The sequence below is a fragment of the Tamandua tetradactyla genome, chromosome 3 (assembly GCF_023851605.1).
Source record: "Tamandua tetradactyla isolate mTamTet1 chromosome 3, mTamTet1.pri, whole genome shotgun sequence".
NCBI classification, from domain to species: Eukaryota; Metazoa; Chordata; class Mammalia; order Pilosa; family Myrmecophagidae; genus Tamandua; species Tamandua tetradactyla.
Genome location: NC_135329.1, coordinates 206,184,330 through 206,200,150, shown reverse-complemented (window position 1 = coordinate 206,200,150; position 15,821 = coordinate 206,184,330). Strand labels below are relative to the sequence as shown.

General features: G+C 45.2%; 1 protein-coding gene across 2 annotated transcripts in view; it reads left to right on the top strand.

Moving 5' to 3' along the window:
- The first annotated feature begins 6,999 nt into the window (after positions 1–6,999).
- The window catches only part of SLC16A14 (solute carrier family 16 member 14), a 34,383-nt gene continuing 25,561 nt past the window's right edge, over positions 7,000–15,821 (top strand). Inside the window, exon 1 of one of the 2 annotated variants that reach the window (XM_077155381.1) lies at positions 7,000–7,276. The gene's annotated coding sequence lies outside the window, so the exon portion shown is untranslated. Of the gene's footprint in view, positions 7,581–15,821 lie in introns of both variants that reach the window. The other variant, XM_077155380.1, reaches the window with a different exon arrangement.

Here is a 15,821-nt window from a genome sequence, read left to right as displayed (position 1 = left end):
GGCAAATTCCATTGGATTGCAAAGTCTGAGAGTCATCTAACCTCAGAGTCTTAGAAAGCAGCAGTCTCACCCTTTCCAAGGGTCTACGCAGTGGCCCTGCTCTCTGCAGATGCTGAGGTGTTGGTTGCCACCTTGGGAGACATGGGCAAGGACATCTTTTTCTCAGCTCCACCCTCTCTAAATGTCAGGGCAGCACTCGGGCTCTCTGACATCTCTGGGTACACACTCAACCCCCTCAGGACAATGGGGCAACAGCAGAGCTCTCCCCAATGGAATTGGGGCCTGAGGTACCAAAACTCTTTGAGGGGGAAGCCCTGCCCTCTGTCTTCAGGGAAAATTTACCCTCTCCAAGTGTATGGGTGGGTCTGTGCTCCTGGTCTCAGGTTTCCTGGCTTCAGACTTTGGCTTCCATGGCTCTGTCTCTGAAGTCATTTTTATTTCAATTTGTCCCTTTTCTGTCCCTTTTAGTCCAAATTGGCAGTGGTTCCATTTATACAGATCCCACAACCCTCTTGCAGGTTTTCTACGCAGTATACTGGGGTCAGACAATAGGACTTTCCACAAATCCTTCCTGGATAACTCTACCTTCAAATCTGGCTTTTTCTGAAATGGCTGACTGGTTCAATGTTTGGTTAAATCTCCACATGGGGCACTACTCTCTGGGGTCTCCCTTTTTGGAAGCTCAGAAGTTTCCAGACCATCAGTTTCTGGTGTCTTCATACCCAAGAGTTCAGTTTTCGGCTTAAGTTTTTCCTGTTGCATTTCACTATAAGTTGCAAGAAGAAATCAGCCTGCACTTTCCACATTTAATTTGGAAGTTTCTTCTGTTAAATATCCAAGTTCATGGCTTTTAAAATCTACCTTCCATACAAAACCAGTGGTCAATTTTGCCAGATTCTTTGCCACTTTAAAACAAGGATCATCTTCCTTCCTTGTTTAAAATAACACATGCATCATTTCTGCCTTAGGCTTTATCAGAAGGATCTTGAGAGTCCACATTTCTATCAACAGTCTTTTCAAAGCATTCTAGGCCTTCTCTCTCAAGCTCCTCACAACTCCTCCAGAATCTTCCCCTTATTCATTTCAGAAATCATTCCAACATTTGGTATTTTCAAACTGCAGCACTTTTCTGGTACCAAAATCTGTCTTGGTTTGCAATATACCAGAAATGGAAAAGCTTTTAAAAAGGGAATTTATTAAGTTACAAGTTTACATTTTATAGCCTTTCATAAGGCTATAAAAATGTCCAAATTAAGGCATCCAGGGAAAGATACCTTGACTGAAGAAGGGCCAATGGGTCCAAACCACCTCTGCCAGGCTGGGCAGGCACGTGGCTAAATCTGCCAGGGTCTTGACTTCTCATTTCAAACAGCTTCCCTGAGGGCTTTTTCTTCACCTCCATATGTCTCTGGCTGTGTGGGCTCTGAAGCTTTTTCCAAAATGGTTCCCTCTTAAAGGACTCCAATAAGCAGCCCCACCTTGAATGGGTGGAGACACATCTCCATGGAAACCACTGAATCAAAAGGTCCCACCCACAACTGGAAACAGCTTAATCAAAAAAATACCACCCAAGAATACTGAATGAGGATTAAAAAACATGGCTTTTCTGGGGTACACAACAGTTTCAAACCAGTATAGTATCTGTCATTTTAAATATGGTCATCCTAGTGATTGTGGCGTGATATCTTATTATGGTTTTAATTTGCATTTTCCTGATTGCTAATGATGTTGAGCATCTTTTCATACCCTTAACTGGCAATTTGTACATTATGTTTGGAGAAATGTCTATTCAGGTCCTTTGCCTAACTTCTAATTGCCCATTTTCTTTATTATTAGCTGTACAAGTTCTTTATATATTCGAGATACAAGTCCCTAAACAGATATGTGATTTGCAAATACTTTCTGACATTCTGGACATAATCTTTTCATTTCTTGATGGTATCCACTGAAATACAAAAGTTCTTAATTTTGATGAAGTCTAGTTTATCCTTTTTTTTCTTTTGTAACTTGTACTTTTGGTACATCTAAGAAAGCTTTGTCTATCCCAACATCACAAAGATTCACCAATGTGTAATCTTCTAACAGTCATATAGTTTTAGTACTTACATTAGGTCAATTACCTATTTTGTGTTTTTTTTTTCTGAACAATGTGAGGAAGGGGATTTTTACTTTGTAGCAAATTTTAGAATGAGGCGATGAGAATCCTTAACTTTGTTTATTTCTAAGATTGTTTTGACTATTCTGCATTCCTTGAAATTCCATGTGAATTTTAGGAACAGTTTGTCAATTTCTGTAAAAAACGCAGCTGGGATTTTAATGTTGATTATGTTGAACCCATAAATTAATTGTGGAAGTACTTTCATCTTAACAATGTCATCTTTCCATTTATTTAGGTCTTCTTTAACTTCTTTCAACAATGTTTTATAGCTTTTAAGAGTACAAGTTTTGCATTCCTTTTGTTATTTTATTCATCTTAATGTTATTGTAAATGGATTTCTTTTCTTAATTTCACTTTCAGATTGTTCATTGTCAGTATATATAGTAAGTATAATTGACTTTTTATTATTGATTTGTATTCTGCAACCTTATTCAACTTGTTTGTTTCAATAGTTTTTTAGTAAATTCCTTAGGATTTTCCATACACAAGATCATGTCATCTACAAATAGAAATAGTTTTATTTTTCCTTTCCAATCTGGACACCTTTTATTTCATTTTCTTGACTAATTACTCTGGTTAGATCTCTGGTACAATGTTGAATAGAAGTGGTGAGAGCAGACAGTCTTGTCTTCTTTCTGATCTTTCAGTCGTTCACCATTTAATACAATGTTAGTTGTGGAGTTTTTGTAGATGTTCTTAATCAGGCTAAGGAAGTTCCCTTCTATTCCTAATTTGTTGAGTGTCTTTATTGTGATGGAGTGTTGGAGTCTGTCAAATTGTCTATTCAGATGATCAAGTGAATTTTATTCTTTATCCTATTGACATGGTATATTCTATTAATTTGTTTTCAAAATTGAAACAATTTTGCATTCCTGGTATAAATCCCACTTGATCACAGTGAGGTAGTTATTTTAATAATGAAATAGTTGTCCATGAACCTAACACCCAAACAAAAGCTAGGACAATAAGCACTATCTAACCAGTTAATTCCTCCCACCCATCCTACCTTCCTGCTCCCACCCACCCAATGAACCATCTTAAATCTTGTGTTCATCATTCCTTTTCTTCCCTTTCTATGTAGTCATATTCTATCCATATGTATTCCTAAAACTGTCTTGTTTATTTAAATTGTTTTTAGCCTTATATAAAGAGTATTGTACTTTTTCCCACTTAGTATTTTGTTGCTAACATTTGATCATGGTATTGTCAATTACTGTAGCTGATCTAGCAGCCAGAAGGATCCTGGCGAATGTCAATCTGATCATTTAACTCCTCTGCACAATAGCTACCAAGAGCTTTCCATCCCAGAATAAGCTAATTTTCTTTCTATGACTTTCAAAGCCTTAGGATGAACCCACAGGCACATCCCCACCCCACCCCCACCTCAGGGTCTTTGCACATGCTGTTCCTTCTGCCAGAATGAGCTTCCTTCCAATATCCTCAAGGCACACTCTATTTCTTCCTGCAGAAGTCACCTCTCAGTGAGGCTTCTCCCAGCCATCCTACTTAAAATGTCTCATCACCATCAAAACACTTCATGTCCCCATTTGTCTTAGTTTGCCTGGGCTGCTATAACCGAGTACCATAGACTAGTTAGCTTAAAAAAGAAAAAAAAAGGGAATGTATTGCCTCACAGTTTTGAAGACTAGGTGTCCAAAATCATGGTGTTGGTAGAGTCGTGTTTTTCTCTGATGGCTGTGTCATTCCAATGTTGGTTGACTGGCCACCCATAACTCAAACTCTGCCTCTGTCACCCGGCCATCTCTGTCCCTGACTGTCCCCTTCTACTGTATGCAAATTTCCTCAGCTTGTAAGGACGTCACTCATGTTGGATTAAGGCCCACCCTGATTCACTTTGTCCTCAGTTTAACTAATAACATCTTCAAAGGTCCTATTACAAATGAGTTTACCTCCACAGGACTCAGGGTTGGGATTTGAACAGATCTTTGTGGAGAACATGTTCAACCAAGGTCTTCCTTGCTCATTTTTTTTTCTCCTTAGCACTAATTGCTATTTAACCTATATTCATCTCACATATCTTGTTTATTGTCTCTATTTCCCTTACTCAAACATAAACTCAATGAGGGAAAGCATCTTTGTTGAATTTATTTATTGCTATATCCCCAGCATCTCATAAAAGCACATACAGGCATTCAGTAAATATTTGTGAATGAAAAGCAACTAATAACGCATGTGGTTTATGGATAAAGCCCGATTAATGAGGTGTTTCTGACATTTGAAAACCCATAACATAGGGCATTTGGAAGTCATAACCAATGTCACCCTGGTACTGAGGTCGACATGAGCCTCCAGGCCTGCTGAAGGCTGTTTTAAAACCTCCTTTTGCCCAGCCAAGCCTTCCCAGCATCTGAAACCCCAGAATGGTTTGGTAGCAGTCAAAAGACTGAAGGTGCCCATGAAGACAGGACTAAACCAAGGTCCCCAGCTGGTAAAAGCACCCTGCATCTAAGGGAGAATAAACTCAGTGCCCAGAGGGGTTGCTGAGTGGATACAGACTGGCCCTCCAAGCCCAGAGAGGGATGGGCCTTGGACATACCCTTGGGTTTATGGTCCTATATGAAGACAGAGTATTTCCTTCCTCCTTCAGAAAGCTACCCCTGGTGTGGGGTGTAGCTTGCCTTGTGGTTCTTGAGCAAGGTTGCATTTCAGGCACGTGTGTTCTGAATCCCAATCTTCGCTCTCCCTACACTAAACTTGGAGGGTTGGGCGTGGTGGCCGCTTTCTGCACTGATTAATCAGCAAAAGATGCCCCAGAGATAACCATGTTGGTTTCAGGTCATCTTTGGATCTGGACTGGCTATAAAAATCCCGCCATCATGGTGACACTTTAGGGCATTTCTCGGAAGCCTTTGACATTCTGTGCTAGAAACTTCCTCAAAAGCTGATTTGATAGCACTCTGTGGCTAACTGGCACCTTTTCACCATTTAAATTAAGGCACAGAGCGTCCAAGTTCTTAGGTCCATCCCAACTCCAGTGTAGAGTTATAAAATCAGCGGAATGCATAATGAAAACTAAGAGGAAGAGCCTTTAGGGGCAGCATTTTATCATTTTATCTCCTTAAGGGACAAGTTCAATTAAAAGTAAGGCTGCCATTGCGAGACAATGAGTAATTTGCCTAAAAAATCAAGAGACGATGTCAGGCTCCTCTACTTCAGATAGGTGAAAGAGTTCAGTACTTGCTGGTTACATTATAATTTACAGTGATTTCTGTTCATTTAATTCAGACATCCCAACCCATGGATTGCCTGGGTAGGTACTTTGCTCTGGTCTGCTCTCAACCTACCTGTAAGATGAGGGACCTCTGGTCAGGTAAGAGCAATGAGACTTGGGAAGACAAACAATTTATCAGAAAAGCCTTTTCAAGAGTTCTAGATGCAAAGTCCCGGAGTCCAGAGAGCAAAGGTTGCCTGGAGATGTACAGACAGGGTGAGGGACGGATTACCAAGGGACACAAGGAAACTTTTGGAGTTATTTTGATTGTGGTGATGCTTCCACAGACAAATGTTAGAACTCATCAAACTGTACACTTATGTATGTGCAGCTCGTCGTCCATAAATTATACCTTAGTAATTGTGTAAGATTTCAGGGAGAGGAAGCAAAACAGACTTTAAAGTCCTACAGACTTCCTTCCAAACAAGACGGATCATTTGTACTTTCAGAACTTGGCCAGGAACCCCAGTCTTGAGTTCCTGTCAAGAGCCTGGTTGAAATCAACAATATCTGAGAAGGGCAGCTCGAGGGAATACTAAGCAGCCATTCGCTCATGTTCTGATGAGCAAATGTAAAACATTTGGACTACCCAAGCCTCCTCAGAATATCCTCACGAAGCCCCAATCATCTGCACCATCTTAATTATTTTTAACCAAGACTTGATTATAAGAAATGGCAATGTGAAATAACTGTGAATATTGGGTTTTTTGCAAAAGGAAAAGGAAAGAAGGAAGGGAGGGCGGGAGAAAAGAAGGGAGGAAATCTGAGAAAGGAAGTGTAATGCCTACCCCCATCCATGGCTCCATGCCGACATCCTAATCCCCAGAACCTGTGAATTTGTTACCTGACATATAGAAAGGGGATTAAGATTCAGATGAAATTAAGTTTGCTAATCAGCTGAGCTTAAAATAGGGAGATTATTCTGGATTATCCAAGTAGACCCAGTGTAACTACAAGGGTCTTTAAAAGTGGAAAAGGGAGACAGAAGAAGGGCATTACAAGGAGCAGGGACCCCGAAGAAGAAGGTTGCACGTCGCTGGCTTTGATGATGAAGCTGGGGGCGGGGGAGAGGGGAGGGCACCAGCCGTAGGGCTGCAGGAGACCCCCAGAAGTGGGAAGGCAAGGAAATGGCTCCTCCCTTCCAGCCTCCAGACAGGACCACAGCCTCGCTGACACTTTCGATTTTAGCCCAGGGAGATCCTGGGGATTCTAACCCATAGGCCTGAAAGTTAATACATTTGGGCTGTTTTAAACCCCTAGGTTTGTGGCAGGCAATTCCTTACAGCAGCGCTAGAAAACGAATACAAAATCCTTCAGGTGAGGTAAAACAACACGAGCTTCATTTACTCACACGTTCCCTTAGCAAATATTGACAATTTTTCAGGGGCAAAGGATTGTGCCTGGTGCACTGCGGGGACTTGTGGGTGGCGTCCATGAATGGAGGAAAAAGAAATAATAATGTAGAAGTAGAGATGGACAACCTGAGAAAAGACAGAGCAGGGGAGAAGTGGGACCCAGGAAGGGACAAAGAATGAGAGATCACAGTCCTATTCGGCAAAGAGTACTGCGGGCACGGTCTTCCTTTTAGAGCTGTGAAAGGCTCTATTTATGGCCCGGACTTGGGCGTGGGTGTGTGTTCTCACTTCTCTCCTATCTCGGAGAAATGGAACTACTATTCTCACCTGCATCCCGGATTAGGTTTCAAGCCTTTCCCACCATTTATAACCGCGCAGAGCATGAGCGAGCCTGAGCCACAGCTACAAACTCCAACCCGCCACAAGAGTGTGCCTGTGAGTTGACTGCAAATTTGCTCTGCCAAACCAGAATCAGCCGGTATAGGAATGGACGAGAGTGGAGATTTGAAATTGCACCGACTGAAAGCCCAGGTTAGGTTCGGGCACGTCCCCAAATACCCTTTTTAAAGCCACAGGGGCTGAGGCCGGGAGCTCCCACCTGCGCGAGAAGCTCACCTGGGCCGGCAGCGCGCGGCGCGGAGCCCTGGGCCCGGAGCCGAGCGGAGCGCACGGAGCGGGCGCGGAGCCGAGCCGCAGGCGCCGGCAGCCTCAGGATGACAGGCGCCCTCGCAACACATCTCTACGCCCAGCCGCTCGGGGGGCTCCGAGGAAAACAGCAAGTTCGGGGATCCGAGCCGGGAGCCGAGTGAAGCCGCAGCCCTGCGGGCTGGGGGCGGTGAGTATCCCCGAGGCCGCTCGGCGCCGCCGGCCCCGGGAGCCCGGGAGATGATGGAGGGGCAGCTGGGGGCATCTTGGAGTCGGTGGCATACGGGGTGGCCGCTGCACTCCAGGGACCGTCGGGGACGAGGGAAAGGCCGGGGTCGGGGAAGGCTGTCCTGGCGGTGGAGGGCAGCGCTGAGCCCGCAGCGCGGTGGTCGCACCAAGGCCACCCGCCCGGGAGCTCCGGAGCTGCGGGCGGGGTAAGCCGTGGGCCAGCTGCCCGCCAGGCGGAGCGTGGGGACGCGCGCCTCGCTCCTCCCGGCGCCCAGGGCCCCCCGCGGCACCCGGGGCGCACGGCTGCAGCCCCGCTCCCGGGTTCTCTGGCTGCTCCAGTTTGACACTCGAATGAGCACTGATAGGGCCGAGACCAGGAGGCCCGGTGCTCGCGGCAAGGGGACATTTGGGGGTGCAGGACGCCTCCCGCGCAGGCTGTGGGGATTGAGGACGGCCGTCTTCCCCCGCCCAGCTGCTGCTGGGTGCCGAGGAGCGCCGGGGGTGGGGTGGGGGGGAAGGGCGCGGGGTGCCTTGGGGCGGCCGGGGGCGGTGCTCGGCGGGCGGAGGGTGGAGCTCCGAGGCCGGATCCCCGGGCGCAGAGGTCAAGCCCTGGGAGCACAAACGCTGCTCCCCACATCGCCGTCCTGATGCAGGGAGGAAAGGAGAGACCAAAATGGGGCGAGCGATGCGGGACGGCCATTTCCAGGCCAAACATCAAATGCCGCCACGACCGTGATTTTATAGGAGCGCAATTCAGCTTACCATTAGGCCGCTTCTTCTCGCAGAAAAGTTAATTCGGGCTCATCAGCAAAGATAATGATGGTCGTTATTGGCAATAGAAGGATTCCCTTTGGTCTTTTCTGTCTTCTTTGTGGTTGTGTGTGTGTGTGTGTGTTTTGGAGGTTTGGGAGTTTTTAGAGGCTTTAGAATCCTACAGGCCTGGCTTTAAATTAGGGCTCCAGGACCTGCTAGCTCTACTCTCTAAGCCCTACCACACCCATACGACCTAATGGCCCCAGCTTTCTCATCTGTGAAATGGGGACATTCCGATGCCAACCAGGCAGGGTCATGGCGGAGAAACCACCCTCACAGCCCCTGGCCTGTAGAGGGCGTTTATCTGTTTAGTTCCCGCAGTTCAGCGTGGACCCATCTGGGTGCCTTTCCTCCTGCTCTGTCTTCTCCTCTCCCCTAGCTCGGCCTCCCCAGCCCTCCCACCTCCAGCCTCTAACACCTGCTAGCCTCAGGTGTGTGCTATAAAGGCCCCAGTTTCCTGTGCCCCCCAGGTCTCAAGAGCAAAAGTATCACATGCCTGCAATAAACGAAGAGCCTACTACCCGCAGGTTTCTGTCCACCTTTTGGGAAAGGTTGTAATTTTCCTTTTAACTTGGCACTTCCCTGCTTTGCTTTTTTTTTTTTTTTCTTTATAATGAGCTCACCACATGCTAACATAATCCCATAGCCAAATTAAAAATGAACTAATAAAAATTACTCCCATAACAGAGCCATAGAGAATGTAATTTCGCTTTAATCTCTGATACACTCCAGTAGGATCTGAGATGTTTTTGTTTCTACTTTTAACCTCCTAAATCTGTAGCTACCCGCCACTTCATAGCCTACATATGTGACTTAATTTTCCCTCTATTTGTAATTTCTTTTTCACTGAATATGAATTTACATTTGGGGGGAACAGAAGGTTGATTGTTGGCTCCTTAATAGTCCATTTCCTTTCTTTACCTTCTCCAGGGTGAGGCCCTGATGTTCTAAGGCTGTGCTTCCAACAGGCATGCCTAAATAGCTTACATTTTATATATTGATCTTTAGTGGACAAAATAGCGCCATCATTTATCCTGACATGTCACACAAAGTATTGTTACTTTATGTCTCTGTCATAATGTCAAAAATGTGGGTAAGCTCGGCCTGAGGACCTAGGGTGGAAAAAGATGCAAGGCCAGTGGCCCAGGTAACTCTCTCTCTGTCTCTGTCTCTGTCTCTGTCTCTCTCCAGGAACAGAGTAGGGGCTGTGACCTATAGGAGGAGGATTATAATATTAAAATACTGAAATGACTATTTTCTGTGTTGTAGCTATATAAATGCTTAAGTGCTAAACATAAACTTGTAGGTGGAAGAAAAAACATTTATTTTTTCTGCTGTCTTTTTGTTTGTTTTAGTTGACCTGGTTGGCCAATAGGTTAGCTGTGATTAGTCAAAATAGTAATTTCCTTTAGAGAGATTTAGATGTGAAAGGTGCAAATGACTTTTGCCCGGGGTCGGGGGAGCTGCAAGAATTTCCTGAAGATGTGATAGAACTTCTTCCCTCTCCCCCTCTGCATTTGACATTATATTCTACATGAACTTTGGTACCTTTTGAATAAAACGTGTCCATTTAAATGCTGCTCAGTCTCATTTATTTATGAAAGATAAACAGGAAATGTCAGAAGCAGGTCAATGGCAACTACATGTTATAAAATATTCAGTAAGAATATAAAGTTCTTAACATTGCTTTAGAAAAGTGTTTAACATTTGAACCCAGGGATTGAATATTATTATTACTATTATTATATTTCAAAGACTTTCTTAGATGCAAATGCCCCTTAGAAAATGCAAAGTTGTGTTGTTTTATTCACTTTGATATTTCTTAGTGTTGTCCATGGGCTGTGACACGATGTTATTACTCACGCGTGTCATTCTCGCCCTTTTCTTATCAAGCTGCCTGATTCACCTCCTTCTGGTTCCTTGGGATTCCACATGTCGCCAGCAAGGGCAAGACAGAGAGAAGACAAGAGCCCCTTCTGAGGCTCTGTCAGCTCATCCTCCAGACCCTTCCCTGAGTACAGCTCTCACCCCTGGTTGTAGGTTTTGAGAGCAAATGTTTCCCCATCCCTGTCTATCCCCAGGGACTGGTACCAGATAGGAGGGGAGTAAATGAGTGTCTAGGTTTTGTAGGTGAAAGGCTGGCTCAGATGGGGGCATAGATGCGCCTCTGAGCCCAGACCCCAAAGCAGACAGAAGACCTCCCAGGAGAAATGCTTCTTGGATTGTATGTGTGTATGTGTATGTGTGTGTGTGTATATATTTAACAATTTAGGTACTAGTCTAATTGCAGGCTAAAGGCTGAACCGGATAGTGTTTGAAAGACAGAGACTTTATTTTCTCATAAGAAAGTTAATATGTTTATGTTGAAATTTTTTACAAATAAAAGAGGGGGAAGTTACTTATAAGACAGTCATCCAAAGGATAGTCTCCATAGACATTTTTTTTCTGGGTCATTCCAGCCTTTTTTTCCTGTGGATACATTTTTTTTGTACATTTCTTTAACAATGACAAAGTGATCCTCAAAAGGTCCCATTTTGTCAACCCCATTGAAAGGTCACATGTTCATGTGACCTTCATTCCATGTCTTCAGAGAGCCTTGAACAATTGTATTTCTGATGGCAGACATGCGTTATATATCCATACCATGATTGATTTATCATACATTTATTATAGTATAGCATATGCTGTTATTATGTTTGTTGATCTAGTATACATGTTACTACAATGTTGGATATAAGGAATATATTTGAGGTTGGATTTCTTTCCTTTTCATTATTTCAGTGTTTCACTATTATAGTTTAGTGGAACCTTGAGGGACAAGCGGGGGACGGGGGGCGGGGCTGGGATTAGGGGAGGGAAGTGTGTTCCCAAGGGAGGGAAGGAGAGGGTGTCCTGCACAAAAGCAAAGATGTATTTCAGGGGCTGTGCCAGGTATAGGGAGCAGCAGCTGCTGCTTCATTGCTAGAGACCAAAGTGCAAAGGAGGCAGGGCAGGGGGTGGACCCGGTCGGGGCAGCAGATTATATGCGAGTAAGACTTGGCAGCAGCCAGAGCACAAGGCGAGCCTTGGGCCCTTGACTAAGATTTTGGACTCGATCCTGCTGATAATGGAAGGGCGGGAAAATTGCATGGGAAGATTTCCATCTTATCGCTGCCTGCTGGGTAATGGAGAGGCGGAGGGAAGGGAGGTGGTCGAGGACCATGGCAGACACCTGCAACGCGAGCAGGGAGTGTCCTGGCTGAGAACTGACAGCTGTTTAGGAGACAGAATAACTTAAATGTGAAAATAACAACAAGAACCAGAAGTGAAGGAAAGGACAGAGCCAAGGCCAGCCGCAGGAGAGAGCCATTAGATTTTTCCATTGGTACCTTGATTTTCCTGCACCATTTCTTCTCCGCAGTCCCACCCCCAGCAACCTTCCCCCCCACCCCAGCTGGAACCAATGCGACAGCCCAGGAGTCTGCAAACTTTTTCTGGAAAGGGTCAGATAGTAAATATTTTAGGTTTTGTAGGCTCCTGGCACCTTTGAAAGGTAAAAACAATTCTTAGCTCGTAGGCTGTACAGAAACAGGCTGTGGCAGACATTTGTGCCCCAACACGTCAGAGCATTGCTGAGAAAAGTCCCATAATTGGACGCATTCCCAGCATATTTGACACCCGGAATGGGACTTTTTTTTAACCCCCACCTTTCTCCATTGCAATAAAATTATTTTCAGTAATAACCATGGAATAATCGGTAATCCTCATTATTATATATTCTTCTGTCTTAAAACAAGAATGGTTTTCAAAGTTAAAGATACTTTTCACATTTCATAAAATATTTCATGTGCAGCCAGAGGTCATTCCCAATGTCCCCTCGTTAAAGACAGGAATGTGTCGCACCTCAGGGTGGGAGAGGCGAATCCTGCCGAGGTGAATGCCAACTACTCCAGACTTTGAGGAGATATTCTCAAAACAAATGCATGACACTGGGCCCACATGTGCTGGGATTCACTGTATAACTGGGAGTTCTCTGAAACAACTTCCTTGCAGAGTACAGCATTTACTAAAGGATAAGTAATTTAAAGCATGCTAATTTGAAACTTGCACATGTTATTAAAACTCAAGGGCATCTAGATAGGACTAAGGTAAATAGATTAAAGGGTCAAGGATGATAATTGACTTTGCTTCAAAACTTCAACTTCTGTTAACCAAAGGGAGAGAAGTTTGTTTGGTGCAAACTTTATATTTTGGGTAGCACATTATCTAATTTGTTTAGATATGTTCAGTTTATTCAAACACCATAATTATATGGAACCTTGAATAGGGAATGAGATCTTGTTGGTTGTACAGCTTAGTGTGATGCCCTGATACATTCCAGAGTAATAAAAAAATATTTAAAAGTGTTTGCAAAGTCCTTCTGCAAGACTGGGGGGGAAAAGTGGAAACATCAAACTTCCTCACCTGGGAAATTTCTGATATTCCCACAAGAATTGGGGACTACTAATTTAATAGGTCAAGCCCTCGATCTTGGGGCTTGCCTTATGCAACTTATTTCTGCAAAGGAGAAGCCAAGCCTACTTATATTTATGCCTGAGTCAGCCCCAGAGAGAGCTGAGAGAGAGAAAAGCCCGGGAGATGCTAAGAGAGGATCCACAAAAACTGAAAGAGCCACTGAAACCAGAACCTGAAAGCAACGATGCCCAAGAGTGAAGGACCAGCAGACACCAGCCATGTGCCTTGCTGTCTGACGGTGGGATCCGGGTGCCAGGCTTTCTTCACAGAAGCTCCCTTAGGGAAAAAACCACTCCCTGCAAAGTGAACTGCTGAGTCAGCTGGCTGAGAAGGCCACTGTGGCCCAGACTCAGGAAGTCCAGCTTTGCAAACTGGCTCACTCTGCAGATTCATGTTAGATGTCCAGGGACGTCGCTGCTGCCCACCGCCGCCCCTTTCCTTTTGACTTGCCCCCACCCACCTGGCAAGCTCCCAAGGCTGCACCCTCCCGGCTCTCCCACCGCTCCTTTGAAAGCCCTTTCGATGGTAGAGGAAGTGGAGAAGAGATAGCTGGGGAGCCGGCTGCTGCCTTGGCACAGCACTAAGGCTGCCTATAGGGATTTCTTGAACTGCACATACCCAGAACCTTAAATCCTAACACTTGGGGATCCAAACAAGTCTCCCCCATATGCTGACAGTTTTGATGCCTTTGTCATGCTGCTTATTTAAGGGGCAGAGGGTGTCACGGTGGGAATATTAGTGCCAGAAAGGGGGTGGGGGAGGGGAGCTTGCAGTGGTTCTCAGCTGTACCTCACAATCATGCGGGAGCTCAGAAAGTACTGCTGCTCAGCCGCCACTCACACCAACCGAATCAAAATCTCTGGAGTCAGGACTCTGCATTTTTAATCTCCACATTTCAAATCTAATACGCAGCTCAATATAAGGAGCATTCCAAATGCAGTCCAATGGCTCGTAAATGTCATGACTCACAGACGTGATTTAGAATCTTACAAAAACAATCCTTTATACACAATTTCAGAGGAGACGCTGACCCCCTGAAACTCCTCTGTGTCAGGCTTTTCTTTGGGCCAGTGATGAGCTTGAGCGAGGTTGGGAGAGGTTATAGAGTCTCAGCTCAGCTAGTAAGGTCCACGAACTAACAAAAATCCAGGTCAGTATCTCCCCTCATAGTGATAAGCAAGGTACCAACCACAAATAATGAGACAGATAATGATTACCATTTATGTCATCAAAGGCATGAATGAAGCCGAATTCAGGCATCTCATCTAATAACACTGAAATTCATCAGTCTGCTGAAACTGTTCTTTGTGATGTCTCATAATTATCTGAAACATTCCTAATTGTCCCATGGATTGAAACGGCAAGCTGGGGTGCAGATGCCACAGAGGAGGAGCTGGTGGATAACTGTATCGCACCCTCCTGCACCCCAGCCCTCCTGCACCCCAGCCCTCCTGCACCCCAGCCCTCCTGCACCCCAGCCCTCCTGCACCCCTGCCCTCCTGTACCCCACCCTTCCTGTACCCCGCCCTCCTGCACCCCAGCCCTCCTGCACCCCAGCCTTCCTGCACCCCAGCCTTCCTGCACCCCAGCCCTCCTGTACCCCACCCTTCCTGTACCCTGCCCTCCTGCACCCCAGCCCTCCTGTATCCCTGTCCTCCTGCACCCCAGCCCTCCTGTACCCCTGCCCTCCTGTACCCCTGCCCTCCTGTACCCCGCCCTCCTGCACCCCAGCCCTCCTGCACCCCTGCCCTCCTGTACCCCACCCTTCCTGCACCCCAGCCCTCCTGCACCCCAGCCCTCCTGCACCCCAGCCCTCCTGCACCCCTGCCCTCCTGTACCCCACCCTTCCTGTACCCCACCCTTCCTGTACCCCACCCTTCCTGTACCCCGCCCTCCTGTCTGCCTAGTGTGGAGAAGAAAGTCCCCTGAAAAGCCCCCTGAGGCTGCCCTCTGCTCTGTTCTTTAGAAAGATTCTACTGGAATATTTTGTTCCCTGTTGGCCTTGCTCCTGGCATTTACAACTGTCTAATCTCCGTCTCTCCAACCAGATTATAAATGAGCTATCCAGACAGGTTGAGTTAGGTTATGTGCTATAGAAAATCTAGGTTCTAGAAAAAATAAACCTTTGTTTCTTTGGTCTCATAGAGAAGGTGCAGTTCTAAAATATAGCCAATGTCTTCCTTACCCCTGTATTCTGAATTACCTTAATCCCAATCTGATCTGCTTCATTCTTATCTCTAAATACCAGATTATGCATATATAGCACTGTCTCTCAAAATCTAGAAATTACAATTACCACTCTGGAATTGTAATAAATGTGGCTGCTATAAGAGCTTACACTCTAAGTCTCTGTTTTCTTGTGAACATTTTCTAAATGAGACCATACAATATTTGCTCTTTAGTTTCTGGCTTATTTTGCCTCACAAAATGTCCCACAAGTTCATTCACAATGTTGCATGCCTCACAACGTTGTACCTTTCTGTAGCAGCACAATGTCTGATCATATGTATACACTACCATTCGCCAATCTACTTCTCAGTCAGTGCAGCCTTTACCCACCTCAATCCATTGGGAACCATGTATAATGTCTAAAGTCAACTGTCTGTCAACACTCTCAATTTCAGACAATGTCATTGTTCCCAGGAGAAAAATAACCAGTAAACATACCCTTATCAATGAGAAAATTCAAACCTCCCCTTAATTCTTGTCCCTTCCCCCATTATTTACCCCTGGTGTTGCTGTGGTACTGTTGATGTTTTCCTTTAAACATAGCCCACAAAATACAATAGCACTTTCCTCTTATACCCCGATATTATATATTCTTTGTACAAGGTTATAAGTAAGAACATAGCCTTGAGTCTTGAAGATAATTATGTAACTATATAGCTTTTACAGT